The sequence below is a fragment of the Maniola jurtina genome, chromosome 1 (genome assembly GCF_905333055.1).
Source record: "Maniola jurtina chromosome 1, ilManJurt1.1, whole genome shotgun sequence".
Lineage (NCBI taxonomy): Eukaryota > Metazoa > Arthropoda > Insecta > Lepidoptera > Nymphalidae > Maniola > Maniola jurtina.
The window spans coordinates 12,219,599-12,247,231 of NC_060029.1; the positions used below are offsets into that span (position 1 = coordinate 12,219,599).

A 27,633-nucleotide genomic window follows, 5' to 3' on the forward strand; every position below is an offset into this window, starting at 1 on the left:
GCCCACGTAGGCTGCGCTTTTGCTCTTATTTGAAAGCCTCCTTTTGGATTAGCGCTGTGATCTTTATGGCTTTTACGAATGCCGAATTGTTCTCTCGGGCCGTGACCTTCTCTTTAATCTATACTTCCACACTAATATTATAAATGCGACAGTGTGTCTGTCTGTTTGTCTGTCTGCAAGCTTTTCACGGCCCATCTGTTTAGCCGATTTTGACGAAAGGTACAGACGGCGAATGATATACCAACTGTAAGGTTACTTTTAAAAATTGATTTGAATTGTCAAGAATAATATAAAATTATTAATTTATCTAATGCAGGTAGTTTGATAAAATCGATATTTGGCTCATTCGATGTCATACAATCTGTTACTAGGAGGCCGACAAGATTGAACTTGCATAAATACGGGTGTTTCGAAGTTTTAGTTCAGTCTCCTTCTGAGATTCGGAGCGATATCGCATATTTTCGGTATTTGGATTGTGAACTGAATAATTAGATGTTGTGATAGCAATCACGCTCTAATTAAATTATTTATTTTGGCATTAGTTTGTTTAGATTAAAACTCTCGGATAACCTTACACATTAAACTTGTGTTTTTTTGTGTTGGTTTTGGAGAGGACATTCCAATAATTCGATAAAAATATTTAAATAATACCTGCTTTTCTGAGTGACGCCAATAATTCAGAAGTGGGCTGTGTCTCACGTAGTCTTAATTTCGCTGTGGTATCTTTTTGTAAACAACCCACATTTGATTAAAAATTTTATTGAGTTTGATTTGGTGATTAAAATTTTTAGTTTTTTTTTAAAGAATTTATTCTTTTGTGTAGTGAAAAGTAATTTGCAATAAGTGGTTCAGATTTTGTATACATCGAATGAGAAGTTAGTCGTTTGGATTTATTGTTGACTGAATATTAAAACTGAGAGTTCGGCAGTTCAAGGGTAGGTTTTAATGATTTGACGGAGGGCAGGATAGCCCATGATTTGTATTTGACTTAGGGCAAGGAAGCCCGCGACTGACATGACAAGATTAATTAGAAACACGAGGACGTGTTAAATTCAGGACGGCCGAACTGTAAGGTTACTTTTAAAAATTGATTTGAATTGTCAAGAATAATATAAAATTATTAATTTATCTAATGCAGGTAGTTTGATAAAATCGATATTTGGCTCATTCGATGTCATACAATCTGTTACTAGGAGGCCGACAAGATTGAACTTGCATAAATACGGGTGTTTCGAAGTTTTAGTTCAGTCTCCTTCTGAGATTCGGAGCGATATCGCATATTTTCGGTATTTGGATTGTGAACTGAATAATTAGATGTTGTGATAGCAATCACGCTCTAATTAAATTATTTATTTTGGCATTAGTTTGTTTAGATTAAAACTCTCGGATAACCTTACACATTAAACTTGTGTTTTTTTGTGTTGGTTTTGGAGAGGACATTCCAATAATTCGATAAAAATATTTAAATAATACCTGCTTTTCTGAGTGACGCCAATACTACTAGGTGCCCACATAATATTATATCCAAAAATCGAGAAGATATTTTTTGAAGGTTTTCCAAGAATCCCGTGGGAACTCTATGATTTTCCGGGATAAAAATAGTCCAGTAGTAGCGTCCCCGGGATTCAAGTTATCTCTTCTGAACCCATCAAAATCGGTTAAACTGATGGCCGTGAAAAGCTAGTAGACAGACACACACTTCCGCATTTATAATATTAGCGCAGCTTTAATAAGTATGGATATGGACAGTGATGTTGGCCAATTAATACTATCTAAAGTACAATACCTAGTTTCTCATTACTCAGATTGTATAAACTAGTCCACAAGCATAATAAATTAATCTTTACGTTAATTATGCTACAACGCACTAAGACGTAGTAAATTGTACGTCTTATTGCCATAAATTTTAATTGTATTTCGCTGTTTTTGGTTCTACTACTTTAATTTAGATTAGCAATTATTTATTCCCGTCTAACTACCGCAAGTAAAGGTCTGGACATACATAAAGCGCCGCGGCAGCAGCACGGCAGGACTTCACTGAACTTAAAGTTCGTAGTTAAGCAGTAGGTACTTAAAGTTTAGTTAATGTGATCTCTGTTATATAATATTTATATTTGTTTGTTTGTTTATTGTGTCGCTTTAAAGTTTAAATTTACTTGTTTACTCCTGCGAGATTATCCGCATGGACTTCCGTTTTTTAAAGACACCGTTGGAATATTTAAAAATCTTTCCGTAGTGCATCCCTAGGGTAAAACTCAAGACAACTCAAGAGTCCTCCAAATTCCAAACCTGTAGATCCACTGGTTTAGACATATGCGTTGCTTGTCAGTCAGTCATTGTACCTAAAGTTACACATATTATACGTATTTCACTATTTATTTATTCATTTGTAATACCACTACATACGACTCGCAATCGCTTTACCGCGTCAATAGCTTTATATAGTTTGTCTTAGCCTTTGATAAAAAAGCTCTACACGACGGTAAAGAGAATGTGTCAGCGTTTAGTTAACTGTTCATTCATACTGCTCAGGAAACAAAAGGTTGACTGATAAATCGATTGCCTGGCAGAATAGACTGCCTCGCTGTCACGCAAGCAACTCACTCCGTAGTTCGACCACCAAATAGATCGATTTATGACCCTTTGAGCAGCTTCAAGACCAGCTGATTTCTTTCTTTCGCGGTGCCAAGTATACCGTATACTTGTCAACAATTTCTATAGTTTAACACCGCTCGTTGTTTGTCCAAGTCTTCAGGTAATTAGGGTTAGTGTTCACATTGCGCGACGATTTTTAATATTCTAATTATTATTTTCATATGTTCATTTCGTATGATGAAAATTTAGATTAAAAACTTAAGTAGATATACTTAGGTAAAGTGCTAATTCAGGTTCAAATAAATAACTACAGAATAATATTATACTTTAATCTTAATTTTTAGCCAAGAAATGGAAAGCATGCATTTAGACATTCGGTAAAATTATTTTGAATACAGTAAATAAAGTTAATTTTATTAGAATATCACAGAACGGAATTTTTCGTGATTTTTACGAAAAAGGATTATAATGATGACTTTTTAGCTACTTAGATCTAATTATGCTTAATTTGATATTTCTCTATTTTCAGTAGACCATCTTTAAAACAAACATCAGAACTAAAAAGTTTTAGCAAGCTAGTTTCAGTCCTATTTTAATCGTAAATCGTAACACGATTAAACTGATTAAAATGAAAAAGAGTTTCACAGGAACCAAGTGCCTTCAAATCTGTTGTTTGTAAGTAGGGCGTTTTACCAATTCATTAAACTCGAAACCAACTGTACCTAAATATATGATTTGTTAAATAATTATTTATTTAACTGTATGTGGCAACATCACAAGACGGCAATGCGGCGATTGCCTTCTTCTTCGCTTGAATGCCTTCAAACAGTTCCTTTTATTACAAGTACAGTCAGCAACAGAGCTAGGTTTGCTCCCGTCTATAGTCGCTTGTACTGGCGGTTGCAAACCTACTCGTAGCTTTGTTGCTGATTGTATACCTTCTAGAAGATGCCGTTATCGTCGCGCATTGCAAGTGTGTAGCCTATATGTTTGTTTGAGACTTTAGAAAGGTCGGCGCTCCAAGAAATATCCAAATATCAGATTTTTCAACGATGTGCGAATATTTAATTCTAATTATAGACGGCCGGCCAGACGGGCCGAGCCGGGGCGGTGCAAAATAAAGCACATTACAAAATATCACGTTACATCGTTCGGTGCACTTGATCATGCCGTTGTCCGAACTCTTTTATTTGTAATTCCTTTTTTTCTTATACCGCTTTGAACGGCCGAGTCGACCGCATCGCTTAACGCAGCACGTTCCTCAAAGCTCAAAGTAATACTTATAATATTTCAAGCCGCAAATAGATCTTTGAGTACATTCAGTTAGACCATGGATTAGCATACATACAGTTAGACTCTATGTACTCAAAGATCTGCAAACCTCATACTTAAACCAGGCTTTAAAAGAGAACCCTTATCAAATGATTACTAAAACGTAAGTTTCGACCTTTTACCCCTGTTATTAATAAAAATATGACTCTTATATTATTCCGGATCATTTCTGCTCTATATTACAACTCTCTGTGGTCATTCTTTTACATCTTAAGATTTCTATAATATTTTTGTCGCAATGTTCTGAATAAATATTGAAGTTCTTATCCTGGCTGAAAAGACTACATGGAAATAACTTAATGGAAATCGGCGCAAAAAGGAAAATAATTTTGTACCTACTAAGCACATTACCTATCTACAGTGTAAAAAATAACATAGTAGGTATGCCCATCATTTTATATAATCTTCAATTTATCATTTAAGCTACTTGCTTGAAAATAACTAATTGCGAATATGTACTTAAATATCGAATAAATATAGAATTAGCATATATATCGGATAAATATCGAAGTAGATATTCGACCTAATTTGATTTAAAATATCGACCTAAAACAATCTAAGCCACTTGATAGAAATATCTTAGGAACTAAGATGTCGGAGTGTACAGAATTGGCTCCGAGCGTCAATCCAGGCGGCAATAGAGCGGCTGGAGTGCGTGGCGCTGGCGGCCGTAGCGAAGCTCGACCAATTTATTCGCCGGGACGTCAGATTTCGAGGGCCTCGTTACGACTAAGCCTCCAATTAGACTTATCCCTAATTAAGAGATGCCAATAAATTACCCTCCATCACGGGCTAACGAAGACGCGCCGCACTAATAACGCTAATTGATTTTGAGTAATGAGCTTGAGTTTTGATGGGGCTGATTGGGAGAACGTCGATCGCACTGCCAATAAGAGGCCTCTGCTTCCATGCACAGCGTTTGATATCGCAGCGCTTTCAATTCTGGCTGGCTTCTAAAATCTCTAATTAATAGGTTGAGTATGTTCAGTAATAGAGCATAATTTATTCATATTTTCGCAAAGAGGGTTTTAGATGTGATGCCGCAATTAATTTTACGTTTGTTGGTAATTTGAATATGATGTGGTACATACTTAGTTAGGAGCTTAATTAGGCAATGGTTGCACACATTAAAAGAATAATAAATAAAAACCGTACAGAGTTTTATAATAGGTACGATCTAGAATAAACTGGCATTCGCGGCACACAATCTTCATTTTTCAAAATGATTTAATTGTAATTTAATTAATTATTATAGCCAGTAATTCAAATGCTGCAGTTGTACTGTAGGTATATTTGTCGGCGTACCCTAAGTTTCGCACAAGATAATACATATAGTTAAATACATTTATTAGGCTAACTTTACCACATATCGAATTTTTCCTTTCAGTGGTTAGTGGTATTTTTAACCCCGACCCAAAAAGAGGGGTGTGATAAGTTTGACGTGTGTATCTGTGTATCTGTATGTGGCATCGTAGCTCCTAAACTAATGAACTGATTTTATTTGGGTTTTTTTTGTTGGAAAGGTATCTTAATCAAGAGTGTTCTTAACTATAATCCAAGAAAATTGGTTCACCTGTTTGAAAGTTATCAGTTCTTTTCTAGTCACTGTAACCTTCACTTGTCGGTATTGTTATAAATTTTTAATTTACACTTGTTTCATGTAGCATTCTATCATCAACATCTTAATTCATCACCGGCCTTCTACTGAGCACTGGTCTCTTCTCAGAATTAGAGGAATTTAGGACATAGAGGGATATCCACCACGCAAATAAGAATTGGTAGACTTCACACATCTTTAGGAATGATATGATTAATAACAAGTTCCATCACGATATTTTCCTTTAAGGTATGATAATGATATTTTACATAATATAATGCACATAACTCTGAAAAATTAGAGGTGCATTCCCGAGATCGAATTCGGGACTCCGTGAATAGCACGACGAAGTCTTACTACTAGGTTATCACTGACTAATTATATTCATGAAAAAAGTCTCAAATATCACACAGGCAGACTATCTTTACGATCGAAGGTTCGCTACTGCAACATTATTTAAATTTATAACATCAGCGGAAGAAACCAATCGCAAGTTAGTATCAACAAGAAACTACGGGCGTAATTTTCATTTAATTGAATTCCATTAACATAGTAAAAGCTTGAGTTTAATTACTAAGACCAAACATCGGACTCGCTTGAAATATTCCATGATAGGTAAATGTCACTTAATATGCAAATATTTAATTAGCTTTACTCAAGCTGTTTGTACAATATAAGGCAACTTATTTACGAGTCATAAAATGATCATAACCTGGCTGAGAATACCTACACGGAAGTTAAGTTTTAAATTGAGGGTAGTGGTGTATAAATGTGACAGGAAACTATTGCGTTGGCTGGTATCTGGTTCTAACTCGATATAATATGATGACTTTCTCAATATAGATCAACCGATAAAGAGAAACGTTGGACGTTCGTATACCTAGAATCTAGATTTCTTGAAAGGGTTTCCACACTTTATGATCTTATGTTCCTTGCATTTTATATTCAGAGGCTTCCTACATCTCGTTTGATATTGTCACTCCCCTGGATGTAGGATCTACCAATACCACGTTTTCTGGTGTGGGTCACCACACTAGTAATCAGCATCTAAAACAATAATAATATAATCATCGTCATCGTCAGCCTGTGGAAGTCCACTGTTGGATATGGGACTTCCCTAATGAGTGTCACCACACCCGGTCCTCAGTCTGCCTCATCCAGCCAATTCCCGCCCGCCTCTTAATACTGTCGGTCCATCGTGCTGGAAGGCGTCCCACACTACCTACGTTTGCTTATACGCGGTCTCCACCTCGGCTTCAACAGCCATCGCCCTTTCGACAGTTGGGCTAAGTCCTTGGTTTTCCTGCGGATCTCATTTCAGATCTTATCTATTAGGGAAACTACTAACAGTCCTCTCCAGTAGACTAGGCCGTTTGATAGTGTCCACATTTCAGCATCACACTTGTGGACAGGAGGGGTACAGTGATTAAAGACTTTCGTCTTCAGCCATTGAACAATGACAATGAGAAGACTTGGCTCAATTTCCCAAAAGCTGTCTAACCAAAAAACAATCTTAGTTAATATTATAAACGCGAAAGTTTGTATGTATGGATGTTTGTTACTCTTTCACGCAAAAACTACTTGACGGATTTGGCTGTTTGGAGTGGAGATAGATTATACCCAGGATTAACACATAAACTACTTTTATTCCGGAAAATCAATGAGTTCCCACGGGATTTTTAAAAACCTATATTCACAGGAATGAAGTCGCGAGCATTAGCTAGACTAAATATATAATTAGAAAAGGTGACTGACTGACTGATCTATGAACTATCACTAGATCTATGATCTACAGTTCAAATCACTGACTGGATTGAGCTGAAATTTGGCATTTGACAACTATTATGATGTAAACATCCGTAAAGAAAGAATTTTTGAAAATCCAGCCTCTAAGGGGGTAAAATAGGGGGTTGTATTTTGCGTAATTCACGCGTACGAAGTCGGGGACATAGCCTAGTAAGTGATATAGCTGAAGTTATTCATATCACACAATATAGAGTAGGTATAGGCATAGGCACACTTGCCGTGTGCTCTGTGCGCCCACTTGGACGTGTTTATAATATTAGCTCCTTCAAGTCACGTGCACGCCAACACGCAAGCTGAATGCAAATCCCTCGATGGCTAACGAGTTGTTATTTGACGTCTTCTTAATAACTGTGGATAATTGCGTCAATGTTATTCTTGTGTGTAAATCATGTGTCACGAAGACCCAATAAATGCATTTAAACAGGACGTCGGCAGTCAAAGTGCATTGGCCATATCCTTCACAGGAACCAGAACCATATTTTCAGACTGGATGTAGACAGGAATTCATAGCAAAAACATAAAGGGAAAAGCCAAAAAAATCATGGTTTTATATATTATGGTGTCCACAGTCAGGATTGTTGTTCCCCAAAAGAAAGACTTGGGAGCTGAAGAGAGAAGAGAATTTTCAATAATATGTATAAGCTTTGTAATCCAAGTCAACTTGTCTCTATCAGTGTGAACTTTAGGATTAAACGTAACGCTAAAAAAATTAACCGAAACCAATTATTTTCAATCAGTTTTTCTACACACATTATGGGAAATCATCAACCAACCATAATTATTATGGTTTCGAGTTAAGAAAAAATGGTTAGTCCTCAGTTTTAATTAATCTTAACCATTATATTATATCGATCCATTCCATCTTTATAATATGATAATAGGTCAACCGCCAGAAACCAAGATCTTTTCTAAATAATTGCGCTACTAACGGTTTGGCTCTATACTCTATGTTCTATTAGGAAATATAAAAGTCATTTGCATGTGATTATTCATTTCAATTACGATAGATGTTCTTTGCGCATCTCCGCAAATGAATGCTAAGTACGTATAAACATAATTTTCACAGTCATGCTAATTTTCCCATCCAACAGTCAACAACTAGTTTGCTTAAGGTATACGTAAAATTGTAAATAAGTTAGTATAACCTTATGTTTTTTCCTGAATACGACGTACGGTTTCGCTTTAAGCTGTAGAAATAATATCGCACTAATAATACCTACATAGTTTCCAAAACGCTAGTCAAATTAATTAGATTTTATCTAACAGTCTTTTTAAAGGAGAACTCATTTAAAACGTCGCCGAATTTTAATAAAATAAGAAATCAACTACGAATCAGGCAATTAATAAATCTTATGATGCTGAATTGTCCAATTTGAAAATGGTCATCGAATTATTTGGCCAACCATTGACTATTCACTAATTTTATCATTTTCGGAAACTGGGTCTAAGACCACTACAAACAAGTCATATTTATACACTGATATCATAGTACAAACAGAAACTATGCTGATATGGAGAAGAAGATGGTCAAAATCAAGAAACTTCTATCGTCTTGTCGAAAACTAGTTGCCAACGATGAAGTCCATGTTTATCCCAATGAAAATAAATAAATTTATGTACAGTAAAGCCCTTTCATATGATACCCCATTTGGTATAGTTATCTTATTTTGAAAATTGAAATAAATTTTCTATGTATTTAATTAATACAAATTAACTGATAAATTATTGATAAAAGTTCAGTTATTCGAGGATACCCTCGCCTAACTGAACTTTCATCGAATTCTGTAACTGTAGATAAATAACGAAGCACCGATCGTTACCATTTGCAGTTTACACCACATCTTATCATAATTAAAAGCCCGAGATAAACGCTATTCACTTAATTGAATAAGTTAATCTAAAATAAAATTAATTTGCAGGCCTCTTCTCTATCTATTGCTAAGCTAAACGTATCTATCTCTTCAGGCTATTTAAGCGACGTATGAAGATGTCCATAAAAAATCTAAACTATGGTATTTTTTTAGTGACGAGCGAAATTTTATCATGTTTTTGCGATGGGCAGTTTATAAAAAAAAGTCTAAACACTTTTAGCTTGTGGAATACTGTCATCAAATACGCAATAAGTAATGTAACAATCCGCAAAGCATGAGTCGGTAAATAATATGAAAAGTATAACCTCGCATGTGTTACATACTTTCTTCACCTATTTATAAATAAAAAATGGTGGTCCAGGGCTCTTTAAAACCATGACTTTATAAGCTAAAATTACACGTACTGAATTAATAAATAATTAAATCAAAATGTTCTTCGTACATGACATATGATTTATTATTCGTTCTAACTTTTTACCGTTTTGTGGGAATTTTATTTTGGCTATATCCGGGCACACACCTGGTTCTTGAACCGTTGTACGGGCGCTATCTAATGCTGACTTTGAGTAGTTCGACTCGCAATCTGTGACAGTAAATAATGAAGCACTACTCATTCCACTTACAACACCATCACTTACCATAATGAGAAGCCCGAGATAAGCTTAATGCACTTAATTGGATACGTTAATGTAAGATTATAATGAAATTTTGTGTGCTACCTCTTCATCACTGTGCTAAGCGAGTGCGATCGATCATTGTGACATAAATTAAGGTTTTTATAGCGGTTCTTTTATAGCAGCTTGATGGTAGGTAAGTGATAAGTGAGGAGCTTGGACATCTGCGGCAGCCGAGGAGTATAAAATTAGTGATGTTACAAAACTGTACACTGCAGATTCATATTCATAACAATGTTTTATTGCAAAATATGACAAAATAGAACGAATGGGAGAGAATATATTATCTCCATTCAACGATGATTAGCTACACTCTAGCCACGGAAAGAAGTTAGTAGGTATGGTCTCTATTATAAAATCCCATATAAACGACAGAGACGAAAATCTTTACCAACCAATCACAAACGAAACTATGTTTTCGAATTGAATTTCGAAGGTTTTTAAAAACATGTAGTATGATTGGTTTGTGACTCAAAATGGCTAACACCGACTGAGATATTCGTCTCTGTCATTTGTATGGGATTTCGTAACAGAGAGAGCCCTATATTACCTTTTTCTTTTTTTTACCGTAGATAGAGTATAATACCTATCCGTGATATTTTTATTAAACCGTGGAAAATTTGATTTTCCGGGATGAAAAGCTTATGTCCGTTTCCGGGATGTAAGTTATTTCTGTATCAAACGCCAAAATCGGTTAAACGTATGGGACGTGAAAAAGTATTAAGGTATAAGTAAAGGTAAGAGACATTTGCATATATAATAATATTAATATGGAAGTATGGATACCTATGATTAATCTTTCACACATTTTCGCTACGCGTATGCAGTATTGCAGGTACCTTATTCACTGACCACTTAATTCAATGACCTGTGAGTACCAACCAGATTACATGTAAATAACTTTAATATTATTATGTATCTGTGAACCCGTTCGCTGGATCTCATCTTATGGTATTGACTATTGAGTCAAGGCATTATTTGTGCGTGTTTATAATTAAATGAATTTATTGATAGATACGATTGATACCTAACACGGGAGTTATAATTTTTCTTGTAAACATATTTTTAAGCACATTTTAAAAAACTTAGGTTTAGATTATTTGGATATTTGGATGGTTAGTATGAGATTTTACACTCGCTAACGTTGATCGAATTCAAGAGTTCATAATGTGACGTCTTGACAGTTTTTGTATTGGAAATCTAAAAATGTCAGTTTCATTTGTCAGTTAAAGTTTATTTGCCGATTGAAAAATCGGCCCATAAGCTATTAAATAATTATAGTAACAATCATAATGATTATTTATTACATAATTATTATTATGTTAGTGAACAATGGGGTCTAAAGTACACTACACCGAGTCTCGTACTAAAGTAGCAATTCGAAAGCTCCAGAGTACAGCGTAGCGTAGGTAAATTAATCCGAGATTTTTCTTAGAAAACTTGGTTTGCTTGTTTCAATTACGTTTACTAATGACTTGACTTCTGCTCGCTAATTAGCTACCTCACTAATTAATCACAACGGGTTCGCCTTGTAACTCGAACTTGCTAAGAGTCCACCCACACTTACGGTGGTTCATGCAACTGTATATCTATAGGCTAGGTGTGTACACTCAGGCTGAGATCTATAGAGTGTACTCGTACTTTGTCTTTGCTCAGACTTAAGTTTCAGTTAAAAAGAGACAGATTTATAGCAGCGATATAACACTGTCTCGTTTTAACAGTGTCATAAGTGCGAACTAAGTCGAAGTGCGCTCTATAGATCTCAGCCTAAGGGCGCGTTTCCACTTAGGTGAAGCGGTTTCTGAGAAGATCTTAAGCACAAAACTTAACAGGAAATCGATGTAGAAGCCATTGGCGTGTAAGTGTGAATTGGCCCTAAAATAAACAAATATGTTGTTTACTCTAATTAAGTACTATCCCGTATTAATTAAATATTATTTTAATAAAATAATTTTTTATACATTATTTTAAATATTATTTTATAAACAATACAGTACCAAATGCAAATAGGGGGCTGTTACAAGTTTGACCGTTTTTTCGGTCTGGACGTCTGTCTGTGACATCGTAGCACAAACACTTCTCTGATAAGGCTCGCATGGAGGTAGATGAAACACCAAGTGCTGCAAGAGTTCACGGGCATGGCAGACTGGCAGCACTGCTTGAGATCCCCAGCCTCGCTCCGGGAAGCCTTCGACAATCTGGGCGGTCTACTTGCCTTCTGGAGCGAGCTGGATAGCTGGAGTGACAACAGCGGCGAGGGGAGAGGTGCACTAAAAGAAGAAAAAAAACCGGTCAAGTGTGAGTCGGGCCTCGCTCTTTTAGGAGGGTTCTGTACATAATAATTATAAACATCATATTGGTGAAATATTTCTTTTCCGAGCTAAAACATCGCAATAAATTGTGAAAGAAAAACCAAAAAATGTCCCTTTGTTTTTTTTTAGTCACAGTTATTTTATAAATCTTTGTTTTCAGTATTTGTTGTTAAAGTACATAAATAAATACTGCTTTAAGGCAGGGCAGCAGTTTTATTAGTAATAACACCCCTCTTTTTGGGTCGGGGGTTAAAAAAGTTAAGTTGCGTTAAGTGTTTAACAAATATTAAAAAAAATGCAAGTACACACTTACTTAATTTAATTTCATGCCTTGATTTTTCATTACAATTTTATTTTCAAAAGTCATTTATTTAAGTCGTATAATATGCAATTTTTATATTTGCATTCACACCTTATCTGTAACGGTCTGGCGATTTAAGTAATAGGTATCTTTATTAAAATAATTAATTAATAATAACTACGTTTTAATAAAAGTAGGTATTTATTTTTACATTATCAGATATTTATTATTTGTTTTTTCTTAAGTACCTACTGAGATAATATATTACGTGTTCTTATGGCCTTGCCATCAAGGAATTTAGTGTTAAAAAATTAAATTCTCATATTAATACAATAATTAATCATTATTAACCGACTTCAAAAAAGGGAGGAGGTTCTCAATTCGTCGGAATCTTTTTTTAACAGTAATGTACATATATGTTAAAGCAATTATTATGTAATTTCTTCGATTACAGCAGAGATAGATATTGTATTTTATAAAAAAATAGAACGAATATCGAACATATCGAATCAGAGCGCAATAGGGCAAAGGCATAAAGCAAAAGATTGCATACCTGTGGCAGTTCATCGAATGAATGAGGGTTGTCAGTCACTTATTTTTATCGATACTCTATACTGGTTTATCGATATTTTTCCTAATATTTGTAAACAGAGTAGGTTTATTAATGAACATGTTAGCTGTAACTTAAATCTAATTGCGAATATCAAAAATATTAAACTAGAAGATATTTAGCTGTACAATTTTAATTCGGAGTTGCATAACACTCGTTAACACGTTAATTAAAATGGTTTCATTTAGTAGCACCATAATATTACGGTCTTATAATATAAACTCGTACTAATTAAGTAGATATGAAAAATGAAAAATAAGGAAAAACATCATTAATGTATGCTCGAGCCTCGCATACAGCCAGCGTTAAATTAAGTCTTAATTAGTGATACCCGAATCGGGTATTTTCGTATATAATTAATTTTAATTACAAAAGTTATCTTTTCACGTAAATGCAAGACAATTATGTAAGGTTTCTAAATAATATGATGAAATATTTTTGAAAATCGGGTTGTTTTAAGTCAAAGTCATTTATTCAAATTAAGTACTATTGTACACTTTCTGTCTGTCAAACAATGATTTAGCGGTGATAATTATTTCAATTAACTTAAAACTAAAGCTACGACGGTTTCAAGCGCGCCTAAGTCTATTGTAAATTTATTGTTACAAGTGCATATTAATATGTACGTATTTGAAGAACTCAGCATAGCATAAGCTTTACCTATCAGTTTTACCTACAGTCATTCAGCCAATATCTCCGCATTGCACTAAAAAAAATATTTTTTTAAACGATCAACGTGGACGGCAACAAATTGGATTCGATTGAACAGCGTCCATAATCGAGTTCGGGCGCAATAATGGACAAGTTAAATTAATACAGCTAAACAACGTCCGAAATCGAAATGGTTCCGAATCAATTTAGCGTGGCGTTTGCCCACTTACCGAGCTTTGTTGGACAGTTGAACTGAGATACGCTTTGTGACGAGTCCCATCCCTACTGCGTACAGCGGGGGGTGTTCGATGATTGATGGCTGCGCTCACCATCTTTTTGATTATGTAAACCGGGATGAGAGTGGGCTGTAGTTAAGCATATAATAATCCTACTAAGCCCTTCTCATTCTGAAAGAAGAGTGCTCAGTAGTGAACCAGCGATGATGATTGTCAGCTGATAAAACAACCATACCTACTAAAATGTAGGTAAATATAATTATCTCAAATTTCAGTTTAAGAGTACATAGTTTGGAAAGGTCTTACTCTGATGAGATTTTACAGTCCAACCCAAGTTGGGGTCTAGAAGCGTTAGCAACTGAGACTAGGCGACTGGCTCCCATCAGTTGCTATCAGATCGCATTTGATCGTTAAACCTTTATTAACATTAATATCGGTACAGTTGGTTAAGTTAGTTAAGTAGGTATGCAAATTTTTCCCAGATTAAAATCAAACTCAAATCATTTATTCAAATTGGTTTGTACAATTTTTGATTGCCAATTGTGGAATTTGTAAGAAATTGGTGATAATTAATTGCATAAACTTAAAACTAAAGCTACGAGGGTTTCAAATACGCCCTGGTCTGAGAAGAAGCCCTCAACAAACTTATATTTAACAATCTCTGATAGTTATTACTTGATGCAATATCCTAGATCATAGTGGAACGGGTGGTAAGCCTACAGCTGGCTAGCCTGCTGCACGCTGTGCGGAAACGAGAGAGCAGTATACGGGTCTCAATAATCTCGCTCGCTCGCACAGCGGGCTGGCCTCGTAATTGAATGGCAATTACCTGGGCTGTAAATATGACACAGGCGCGTAATTGTAGGAGTGGAGCGCGTGAGGCCCGAGCCGACCGCACTAGTGCGAACGCAGCCTTTGATATGAATTATTGAAATCACGTGAATGTGAGACTCCATCGCAAGAAATTAAGCATTATAAGGAATATGTGCACAATGTTAATAGACACCGACAAGAAAAAGCCACGTTTATGCGGCCGGCTTACATTGTATTAATTACTTTACACGTACGGTGGTACGTACTTGTATTGAATGTAAATGTATAGTTATTTCGTATGCCGGACAACGGACAAAAGAACAATTACGTAGGTACTTACCTTCTATACTAATATTTAACATGAAAAATAAATACCGCAGAAGCGCAGAAGGCAGTTTTTAACCGACTTCCAAAAAAGGAGGAGGTTCTCAATTCGTCGGAATCTTTTTTTTTTTATATTGTTATATTGTCATCAACAAATTGGCGCACTAGAGTCGACACTGAACTCTACATAGCTTATATAAGTACCTATTTGTTTTATTTCTGTTCAATTGACTGTTATAAAATCTTTATTGAAATAAGTACAGCATTCACATGTTTTTTGAAAATTGCCACGCACAACACACAAGCCCAGTATCTTATTTAAATTTATGTAAGTATTAACATCAACTCAGATGATGTACTCGAATCTATCGATATTCTTCGACATCGCTAGCTGCCATCCCTACTATTTAAATCGAACAATCAAGAAAATTAGCGTTTTCGTATAATTTAGTTCATTATAATTAGATAAAATACAGGCAGTCATTAAATTATAGCCACGGAACCAGACTCTATCAATCGTATATTTCCAAATATGAATATGGTTTGGAGGAAAAAAAATGTCCACATACCATATAAAGTCAAAAAGCGGCAAATAGGTAGGTACAGTGCGGCGCCAAATACCTACTTAGGACTACAGCAAGGTAATAATCACTAATCTACCCACTACCCATACCCAGTCACTACCCATATTTAATAATGCGATTATTAATGCGAAAGTGTGTTTGTTTGTTAGTTTGTCCTTCAATCACGCCGCAATTACGCATCAAGAGTTTTTGCATGGGTATAATAGTTAAAGACCTGATTAGTGACATAGGCTACATTTTATCTCGGAAAAATCAAACAGTTCCCAAGAGGTTTTTAAAAACTAAGTACATCCTGGCGGATGAAGTCATGAGCATTCCCTACTTTATCAATTATTTAATAGAATGATAGGCATTGCGTTTTTGCCTAGTAGCTAATTGCAGCAAATTAATATCAAATTATAAATAACAATGGCATTAGTGTATTTTTTATCTGCCAGCACATGTCGGCAACATGCAACGCTGATACGCCGTTGTGCCGCGGGCAGAACCGCCACCTGTCCTATGCAGAAAGGATATGGGGTACAGTAGATACTAGATACAGGGTGTACCCAGAACGCTAGCAAAAACTTAACGTTATTAATGTACTACCTAAACACAATCCAATGCCAATAATCTTAAGAAGTGAATTGCCTTATTTTGTAGTTTTAGTGGTTTAATATTTTTCAAAGCCGCAATGTGTAGCGTGCGAAGTTCGAGCTAATACCCCACCTACGACGCGGCATTGCCTCCAAGTGGCCTATGACGCAACGTTCGTTGACCTCTAGCGTCAGTCAGATGTTTTATTTGCAATATATTGTGAACTTTGAAAAATACAAATTTTTTTACTTATTTTTTCCGCGTTTTTTTGTGGTGTTTTACCAGTAATCAACAGTACTATCACCTGTCTCCGTTTTGGTTAGCGTTCTGATTACATCCTGTATATTATGTAGAAAATAGAAACAACACATTATAGCAGTAAGAGGCACCTTGAAATGTAAGTAAAGTTTCATCATCATCGTGATATACGTCCACCGCTGGACATACGTCTTTTGTAGGGACTTCCGCAGACCGCGGATTTGCGCCGCTGCGCCGCCACAATCCAGCGGCTCCTCCGTCTCGTTTGAGTGCGTCTATTTACCTAGTGACTAGTCCAACACGTCTGCCTAGCGCGATCATTACGGGCAAAACCTTGTAATTGGGGGGAAGACAGCTCAGATCGCTACAAATCTCTATCTTGTTCTTTTATAACCAAAATCAACATTATAAATACCTAGTAGCCGTAGGTACCTGTCAAACATGTATCAAATAACGTTGATTTGGTCAACAAAAGTCTAAAAGATTCAGAAATTTTTGTTTGATTCATATTATATAAAAGATATTATATGTATAAAAGATTATTATCGACGATAAAATTGTTGTAATTGTAACTGCACTGCAATGGAATTTAGGACAAATGTAGAGAAACAAAAACAAGGGAATCTCTGATTCGAGCATTATTTACGATCGACTAATAAAATAGGTACATCAATGCCAACAATAATGTTCTGTTTATTTCGAAAGAGCCATTTGAATACTGTGTTTGAACACAAACTCACAGTCTCGAAAAATATGGGAAATAGGTATGCATTGCAATTCAAGTGCAATTCCTATCATGTAGTCCTTCTACTGCAATAAAAAATACCAAAAATGGTGCATGTTGATTTTTAAATCTTGTAACAAAAATCTAGGGCTCTGCATCAACATATTTGTTGTTTGTTTGTTACCTAGGGTTAGTAGGATGTAACGAAAATGTGATTGTACAGGAAGACATTGTGCAAGGTAATCTTGTGTAATTATATGGTACTTATATTAATATGTCCACACTTATTAATATTATATTCGCATGCTTACTAGGAATCTAAAAGGCCGAGTATCATACCGTACAGTACCGTATCTGAGGTATCATCTCACCTGAGGCCATCGTAAATACGTTTGGATTTGGAGTTGGACATATTATTCTCATAATAGTGTATCTAAGGTCCGCGGTCAACGTAAAGAACTTAAAGTTACGGTTAAACTTTGACCGTCAACAAATGCAAAGTCAGGGTTTAAAAGTTTGCTTGGGACCAAAATTTTATTTCCAATCTTAATCGTGGATATATGAATACTGACTTGTGCAAGTTGCTTGATACAACTGGACTTTTAAACATAACTCCTTTCAATACAATCGTGATTCTTTCATTTGGAGCGTTCTCACGCCTCATCAAAGTCTTTTTTGTGATTCGAAGACCGTGTCTACAATTTTCCTGACCATAATATCTTGGACGAAGGCAGAATAATCAAATTACTGCAATAGTTTCAGAAACTTCATAGCATGGAACTTGGGTTTTAATCAAAGCCACTTAAACATAAATCCTTCATTAAACCGAGCCCTATACAATCGTTCATTTGGAGCGTTCTCACGCCTCATTAAAGTCTTTTTCGTGATTCGGCGACCGCGTCTACCGTTTCCCCGAACACAATGAGCGGGTGATTCGGCGGCGAATAACGAGGGCATTTTGTCGGCCGCCTCTCACGTCCGACGCCTTCCGACGCTCAATGAAAGTTTACCTGCAGCCGTAACGAGCGATTTGTCCCCTGGCCCCGGCCTCCGCGCCCCTGGGCCCAAATCAAAGCCCATTCACATCTGCATGCCGACACAATGCCGGCAATTAGGCCGCGCTTGGCCCTACAATCGAACGTAATGCGCGCTCGTTCGATGACGTCGCTAAGCCGGTTGGTCCTGTCTCTCGCCAATTTCATCATTCTTGCAGCGCTCTTTAAACTCGCTCTAATCCCAAATCATAAAAGGTTTTGGTTACCTGCGCTCGATTCCGAACAAGCAAAAGCTCTTTGCCGAACTGCAGCGGTACAATAGATCTGTTTTGACGCAGGATTGCGGATTGGTATGGTTTTGCGTATTTCGAGTTCTGTACATTCCATACAAATTGGACCTGTCCACTCTCTTTCCGCTCGTGTGTTCTGGCTAAAATCAGACACAACATCTACTGAAGTCCTGTAGATCTGGCAAAAAAACATTTTGGGAAATAAAGTGGAAACTAAACCGGGAAAACGAGTTTGCGAGAAAGACTAGTTTTCATTTACTATACTTATTACTATACATATTTAATACTAGGTTCTTACAAACATTCAATGTAAAACATACAAATTTGACACAGTTATATTTGCAAATTCCACACCTTATAATGACATAATGTAGGTAATAAAAGTTGCAAGACACTTGTCTCTAAATGTATTTCGATGACCTAGTATTTATGTAACTCGTTTATTTTTGCAAGCAAGTAGTATTCTCTATGCCTGCATCGATGTCGAATATGCTTAGTAATGATTAGGAGAAAACTAGTAATATACGTATTAGATGTTTCATACAAAGTATCTTCTTAAGATTTACTACTAGGCTTCTGAAAAATCAATGATAAACTATCATAACTATCAAAGCTCTGATGAGCATTAGACAAACTCAAATACCTAATCACAAAATACCTAGGTAGGTACACGATTGTCCAAAAAGGAGTGTTATGTTTCAGGCTTCAGGCACACGCAGGTATGTGAGTTTTTATTCCTATATAACTTCTAAATACCTACTTCTCCTAAATCCTTCTTCAAAATCCAAATCTAAGACAGATTTGGATGCATGGGGTGTTAAGATCTTTACATCATACCATGATACGGAATCCTTCTTGTGCGAGTCGGACTAGCGGTTTTTTAAACTAACAACTAACTACATAACAATGTATTTTTAACCGACTTCAAAAAAGGGGAGGTTATCAATTGGTCGGAATCGTTTTTTTATTAAGTATATTACTTTTGTACTTGTAATAACTAGATCAGTGTTTTATTTATACGCAGTATAGATAGTATTCTGTGGCTTTTATAAAAATAGTGTGACAGCTGCTGATATATTCGGTCATAGGATCAGCCACATGGATCAACCGTGTCTTATGTCACGTCATCGCTTTCTTTGTGCTGTAATTGGCGGGCAGGGGTCAACTCAACTGTAAACCATTCATTAGAAGTTACAACTTCTTCTCATTTTTTATCATACTAATTTTGTACTTGTATTAACTAGATCGATGTTTTATACTTATGCGCTATAGACAGTATTCTGCAGCATTTATTAACCCTCAACCCAAAAACAGGGGTTTTATAAGTTTGACGTGTGTATCTGTGCTCGTAGCTCCTAACTAATGAACCGATTTTAATTTAGTTTTTTTTTGTTTAAAAGGTGGCTTGATTAAGAGAGTTCTTAGTTATAATCCAAGAAAATCGGTTCAGCCGTTTGAAAGTTATCAGCTCTTTTCTAGTTACTGTAACCTTCACTTGTCGGGGTGTTATAAATTTTTAATTTACACTTGTAAATAGTGTGATAGCTGCTGATATATTAGGTGATAGGATCAGCCACACGGATCAATCGTGTCTTATGTCACGTCATCGCTTTCTTTGTGCTGTAATTGGTGGGCAGGGGTCAACTGTAAACCATTTATTACAACTTCTTCTCTTTTTACTCGTTTGATGTGACGAAAGATTTATTTAGTAATATTGTTTGTTGTTTACAGGTCTGTAATAATAATAAATCATTTCAAGGCAACATAAATGGCATTAGCTCCTCTTGTAAATATCCAGGACTGTTGCAATTGTCTCTCCACTATGTAGCAAAAAATACGCTTTCTACGTACCTATTCTAAATGACGACGTTTTAACGTGTTAGCTCAAGCCAAAGAGTTGTCATACTGCAGCAGCAATAAGCCGTTTAATAGACCCTTCACCCCCATCAGATTTGTGTACAACATATTTTATACGTTCATGGTGTAAGTACAAGTCCATTAAATGCACCAATCGTGCTTTTTGTCAGTCAGAAAATTGAGACTGGATCTGCTTTTAGTATATCATAAATCATAAGACAATTATTATTATAATATGCTACTTTTTCGATAATGTAGCAAGAGACAACTGTGTCAGAGATTATTTAAGTATGTTTTCTTAAAAAGGTTTATTAGTTGTACCAAGGGGGTACCAAACACGTGAAAATGTGAGTTTTAATATAGAAAAAATAGTTTTGAAAGTTAAATGCCAACGCAATTTTTTTTAAAGTAGGGGGGAGGGGAAGGTTTTGATATCAAAAACCCCAATTTACCTATGGCCGTACTTATAGATTTACATACTCGTACGTCTTTGTAGTTGTGGGAGTGCTATTTTGTAGTCCGATGTGCGAGTTTGAGGTTTGCTGCTCTATGGTCCGCGTTTCAACTCAATGGCTCAAACTAGCAAATGACACTCCGACATTTAGTGCCCTCGTAACGTGTATTATAATAACCGTTTGTCGCTGTAGATTTTACAACCAGTAATAATATAACAGAATGCGACATGGCGAGTTTTCTAGCGTTCCCAGAAAGTGACTATTTCGAGAACTTTAATAGGTTACGTATTTAACGTGGGAATGTGTCGTTTCGTAACTGTTTTTTTTTTGACACTTTTTGTGTTTGTTACAAGATTTTACTGCTTTTACAGATATTAATATTTACATATCTAGGCGCTATTCTTTTAAAATAAGATTTTTTATTCTTAAGTTAGTAAGACTTGATAAAAATAAAATTAACTTCTGCAGATAGAACGATTCAGAATGGAATGTGATGGATAAAATGGGCATAGGTACACTAAATCTTAATATTTTTTGAGAAAATCACGATATGCAGATAAAGGCAAACTGCTTATAATATTGGCATAAAATTGGTTAATAATCGAATAACTTTGTAATAAAATCGGATAGTATCAAACAAGTGAGGAGGTGTAAGAATTTAATATTTATAGGTATGTAGATAGTAGATACATATTATTAGGTTTTTCCTTAAAAAATAGTATGCTTGAATATAAATCAATTTTACGTACAATGTTATTAACAAAACGAAAACCAACAAACATTATTCCGTTTATGTTCGACAAACTGCACAACAATGGTAAATTAACAATCGCGCAAATACCGTGTGGGTGATGCCTCCAGCACACGGGTGTCTGATGCGTCATTAAGGAGCATTCAGAGCGGCCGACAATATTCTTCATTTGCGTACCGGCACCGGGCCTTCATTTGGCACATTGTGACCGCTATATGCAGCGAGGCAGTGTGCTCCCGCCTTAATTGTACTCTTGTTTTCTTATGCGTTATCTTTATCAACGACCATTTTAAAATATTTTTATTTTTAGGGTTCCGTACCTCAAAAGGAAAAACGGAACCCTTATAAGATCACTTTGTTGTCTGTTTGTCTATTCGTCTGTCCGTCAGACGTGTCTGTCAAGAAAACCTAAAAGATACTTCCCGTTGACCTAGACTAGAATCAGGTTTTTCAAATTAAATTACTCTTTCTTGCCACAAGTACCTTCTTACTTACATCTTGATACAAGTATAACACCTCTACAGACTACACCTCCAATTTAAAAGTAAAAGCCAAACCACAGCCAAACTACGATTCACTCTTTTCATCACAAAGCAAAACCCAGTAAAGTACCACAGATGACTAAATACGCTGGTGGAAGGCTTCGGCCGTGGCTATTTACCTACCGGAAAAGCCGTGCCACCAAGCGATTTAGCGTTCCGGTACGATGCCGTGTCGAAAGTAGAAACCAAAAAATTCAATAAAATGACTGCATTATCACTTACCACCAGGTGAGATTGCAGTCAAGCGCTAACTTGTATTTGAATAAGTATAAATAAAAGGGACAATAATGCCAAATTAACAAGTCAACAATTGAGCAAATGCAGTGTAGGTGTTGTCTAGTCTAGACTCCGGCATGCGGGAGCTTGGTGCATCATTAAGGAGCATTCAGAGCGTCCGACAATATTCTTCATTTGCGTACCGGGCGGACTTCATTTGACGCATTGTGGCCGCTCTTGTGCAGTGTGGAAGCGCCTTAATTGTCCTCTTGTTTAAACTATTCTTAGTAATATTTTTAATCTCTATCATTAGAGTAATTTGTCTTCATATACAAAAAAAAACGCGTCTGATTGAATGATTTAAAGTGCTGCTGTGTATCTGTCCGTGGCATCGTAGCTCCTAAACGACTGAATCGATTTTAATTTAGTTTTTTTGGTTTGACAGGTGGCTTGATCGAGAGTATTCTTAGCTATACTTAATTCAAGAAAATCGGTTCAGCCGTTTGAAAGTTATCAGCTCTTTTCTAATTACTGTAACATTCACTTGGTGGGGGTGTTATAAATTTTTGATTTACATTTGTTAAGAACTGGTATACTCATGATAAATATATTAAAGTACATTGGTAAATACATATTTCGATAAAATCTAAAATAATAATTTCATTAAGTTATCCAATCATAAATTCAACTAGGCACCCATAATATGAAGTAAAACCACGTATAACCACCGAATCAGGTATACTTATTATTATGTGGGTTAGTAATAAAATACACACGTCGATTGCACTTTCCATTTCCATTAATATCCTAAAAGCCTAACAAAAGTCATTACTCATAGGCGATGTCCAAAACAAATTTAATAATATCAGCCGTGCCCACTTACATCCATTAAATTTCTAACCGCCTCTAATAACTTATCATCCATGTACCCAATTAAAATGTATATTATTAATAATACTACATTCACCTGTCACTCTAATCTATGCCCTAAATTAGAATGTTAAATTGGACTCTATTTTTAAGGTCATAGAGATGGAAATCTTCAGTCTAGTCACAGAATAATGTAAATGACAAATATAGTGATCGTTGTATGCCTAATTGAGCCAATATCAAACAAAAGTAGGGACTTCGTCTGTGTTGGTGTTAGCTGGCCGGCGTGCTCTGCTTTTTTGGAGTGTTTTTTTTGTTAAAACTGACTGGAAAGCGCTCTAACGGGGTGCCGTGCGTATGTCGGCGAGCGCCGGCACGGGGTTCATACTTGTATAGTTTAACTAACTTGTTAAATAACTACAAACTTGACATTGGCTAATCTTTGTAAAGCCAGACGAGAGAGAAAAAAAAACAAAAGTAGGAGTAAGAGAGATGAAGATTTTTCTGACTTGTTTCTAACCACTCACTATGTAATTGTAGGTAGATATTTTAGGTTCGGGTATCCGGGAAATTATGTTACAGCTCTGCAGTGGAGTCAGTGAGATCACAAAAATAGTGAGATTATTTTATTATCATTGAAATTACTTAGGCAAAACATTTCTTATATGATAGTATCCACTGGACAACTGCAGGACATGACAAAAGCATGAATTAAATTACAGAGTACTTAGCTACTTATATCTTTCGTAATAAAAAGCTCTTTATCCAAGTTGGTACCTATTATTGTAGTAGGTACTGACTTGAGTCATCGATTCATCATCGATTCATTCATCTAGAGCTAAACAAAGACAATTTTGAATTGAGTTCATTGACCTCTCTTCAACATATTATTATACCAGCTGATGCCCGCGACTCCGTTTGCGTGGATATAGGTTTTTAAAAATCCCGTAGAAACTTTAGTTTTTCGGGATAAAAAGAAGCCTATGTGTTAATCCAGGGTATAATCTATCTCCATTCTAAATTTCAGCCAAATCCGTCCAGTAGGTTTTGCGTGAAATACTTAGTAACAAACGTACACACATACTCACATACACACAAACTTTCGCCTTTATAATATTAGTGTGAAGTGTGATTATTATTAGTAGGTACATTGATATTCAACATAATATGGAGTATATTATATTATCTATTTCCCTAATATTAACATTAGTAACTAATTTAGTAAATATTATTGTTCGTGTCGTATTTTGTGCTCATATCACAGAATATAATATATTAATATTGTACCCATTTCATTGTTTATGATCGCTTAGATTAATTTATTATGTTAGGGACCAAAATTCGATTAAAGTAGAGACCACCTGCGCCCGCGCTGCCTCGATCGAACGCTAGTTACGCTAGGTACCTACTCGATAAAGGGACCACCAAATTATTTTTCCAAAACTTCCATGTACTTTGACACAGATTACTAAATCCTGTTTTCATTTTTCTCATGACATCGGTAGAACTGACTGAGGGTAGAAACTTTAGTTCTTTACCTACCTAAGTACCTATTTAAGGATTTAATTCGTATAGTTTATGTATCTATAACTTAATAAATGCATAACAGGAAGCTAATTACTATGTTAAAAGATGGAACATGAGTATTTTTTTCAGTGATTAATTACAGAATTCTGACTTCGACTCACACGCATTTTGTGTTTCACCTTATTAGCTGGCTGTTTGCCGTGTTTCGACTTCATCAAAATAACTCACTCCGACTTTATTTTACTTCAGTATGCAAATGCACTCCAATTAGCGGGACTAACGTTTCTTGGTAGGTATTACTCATTATTTTGAGGAGGGATTTTCTGCAACTGTACTGCGACGTCGTAATTAACCATGAACGGGACGAGTACTTCAGCGTTTGCTTATTAACGTCTAATCTTTGTTGGCGACGACGACGGGAGATCTTAATTTATTCAATTAAATAATTAAACAGTAGGTGAAGGTTGCGGCCCTCGCTGGAATTTAAAAACTTAACGTTCATTGTCGTAATGACGACTCGCCGAGTATACAAGGGGAGGCGAATTAATCAAATAATACCGCGGAGGTGCGGGGCCGGTCCCCCCGCCCGGGCCCCTCCCCCCCGCGCGCGACCGCGTGGTTCAGTCGCGACCGAATCGCCGCATGGGGAAGTGTCGTCGATCCCCGCGAACGCGTCTACTTTTTTCGAAGTTCTCTGTACAGTTTTTGTTCTAAAGTTTTACGAGAAGGTTTTTGTGCTTCGAGTCTTTTGTCCTGTCGAACTTGAAGGATACGAGACTGCATTCGGCGGTGTAGTTAATAAAGTTTAATACGTTTTGGTGTTTTTTTTATTTTCTGTTATTGTTGTTTTTTTGTTTGGTGCATCGTGCCGGTCCGGTGTTCGACCGTCTATCGAGGCACCGAGCCTGGACGCGCGGTTACGGACCTCAAGGGACATAGCCTTTAGGTAACTATTTGAAGGATTTGTGCATGTTATAGATAGGTAACGTGCTAAAACGTGGATGCCAAATCTAGCAACGGAACAATGTGGTTTGTTTGTAAACAAACTTGCAAATAAATTACCTGCTGTCGCTTTACATGATTCTAGACTGCAAATATAAATAAACATGATAATCCACAAAGTATGAAGGATAATTTTAATGTTATTGTCTGCCTTGAACGAGCGACGGTCTGGGAGTATCGCCGAACAAATACCACGTGCAGCTGCAGTGTATCCCAGCCTTATCCAAGCCGTCTTTTACTTAGAAATACAACAATAACCTTTATACTACGAAAGTTTTTATGTTATACAGTTAATATTAAGCTCAGATAAAGGTGTTTAAAGTTTAACTTCGAGTATAATGCTAAGTTATTAAATGTTTAAGCCTGCGGCCCAGGTGGGAGCGGTTGCGTCCTGCAGGGCGGCCAACGTGTTGAACAAACTCAATATTGTAAATTGTTAGGTGGGATTTGTTGATAGTCTATGCGTGGCGTAGCGCCATCGGACGTTCTTCAAGATTCCATGGTTTTGGTGGGCTCTACTCTCTCCGGTGACGCTTGGAATGGCGGATAGTCGATTGTCTTCTATTTGTAAATTAATAATTATGTGAACAAGTTAATAAAAGCTTATTAAAGTATATGAAAGTGTTTTATCTCTATAAGAAATTGGAATAACGACGCGCGGGTCGCGTTCTAATCGAGAGCGGGTGCCGAACGGCATGCATCGCACCCGCTTGCCGCCCCGCAGGACGCACCCGCTCCCACCTGGGCCGCAGCCTAATACCTACTTACCTACTTACTATATTACCTAACTTGAAGGTTACAGTTGATTAGTTTAAAAGTCAGGAAGTACAAAGTATAATAAACCTACCTCAAGTTAGTATGTACTTACTAGTTATTAATTAAAGTTATATTATTTTGTTATTAACATTCAGATAAATGTAACTAGAGCCAAGTTCTTAATTGTATGTATCTACCCACTTAAAGAAGGTACCTATTGAGCAATCTCATTTTGATTTGAGTCTAAATAATCTTCAGTCTTTATAAGGTGATAGTTTTGATTTGATCCTTATCCTTACCAAGCGATTTATATCAATCCTGGTACCTAGAACAATGTGTACTGCTTCACTACCCTCAAAATTTGACAACCGATCCAGTGAATGGCATGGATTAAAATTACTTAACAAAGCCGATGTTTGATAAACCCTGGTACCTTTATGTTGTTGCTACAAGGCCACCCTCAAAACAAAAACAAAAAACATCTAATTAATACGTTTCAAATAGACGCTATCTTTAAATCAGCAATTAGAGAGATTGGGTGCGCGCAGTATTAATTATTATACCGTCAGGTGAAACTTAATTACAAAAAGATAATTAAACCATTAAAGATTTATTTACTTTGAACATTCATTTTCTTTAAAACAACCTTCTTTTAATTAAAGCTCTAACGAAAAACAAATAGAGAACCTGTTCAACCCTTTCGCATAAACATTGGACCAAAGAAACCGTTGTACCTAGCTAGCTAGTAAAGGAAGATTACATTACAGTATATTTAACATAATTGTGATTTTTTAACAAAATTAAATTATTAAAAAAATCTTCCGTCAAATTATTCGGGGTCCAAATGCAAAAAACAAAACAAACTGCGTAGAAGCGTTTGGTGTATTTTATTTACTTATTCAGATTCAGATACAAGTTAGCCCTTGACTGCAATCTCTGCCTGGTGGTAAGTGATGATACAGTCTATGATAGAAGCGGGCTAACCTGGAATGGGTATGACGGTTTTTATTAAACCCATATCCCTTTATTGAGACATTGCATTGCACATAATTTGCAACCAATGATTTTGGTTGATTTGAAGAGCTAATTTTGCAAAATCCAGTCAATT

At 36.0% G+C, this 27,633-nt stretch overlaps 1 protein-coding gene across 2 annotated transcripts in view; it reads left to right on the forward strand.

Annotated features, from left to right (window-relative positions):
• The window catches only part of LOC123870282 (LIM domain transcription factor LMO4), a 253,622-nt gene that overhangs the window by 62,992 nt on the left and 162,997 nt on the right, over positions 1-27,633 (forward strand). Inside the window, exon 1 of one of the 2 annotated variants that reach the window (XM_045913550.1) lies at positions 25,368-25,713. The exons of the other annotated variant lie outside the window; for it this stretch is intronic. The gene's annotated coding sequence lies outside the window, so the exon portion shown is untranslated. Of the gene's footprint in view, positions 1-25,367; positions 25,714-27,633 lie in introns of those variants that run through there. 2 annotated transcript variants of the gene reach the window in all.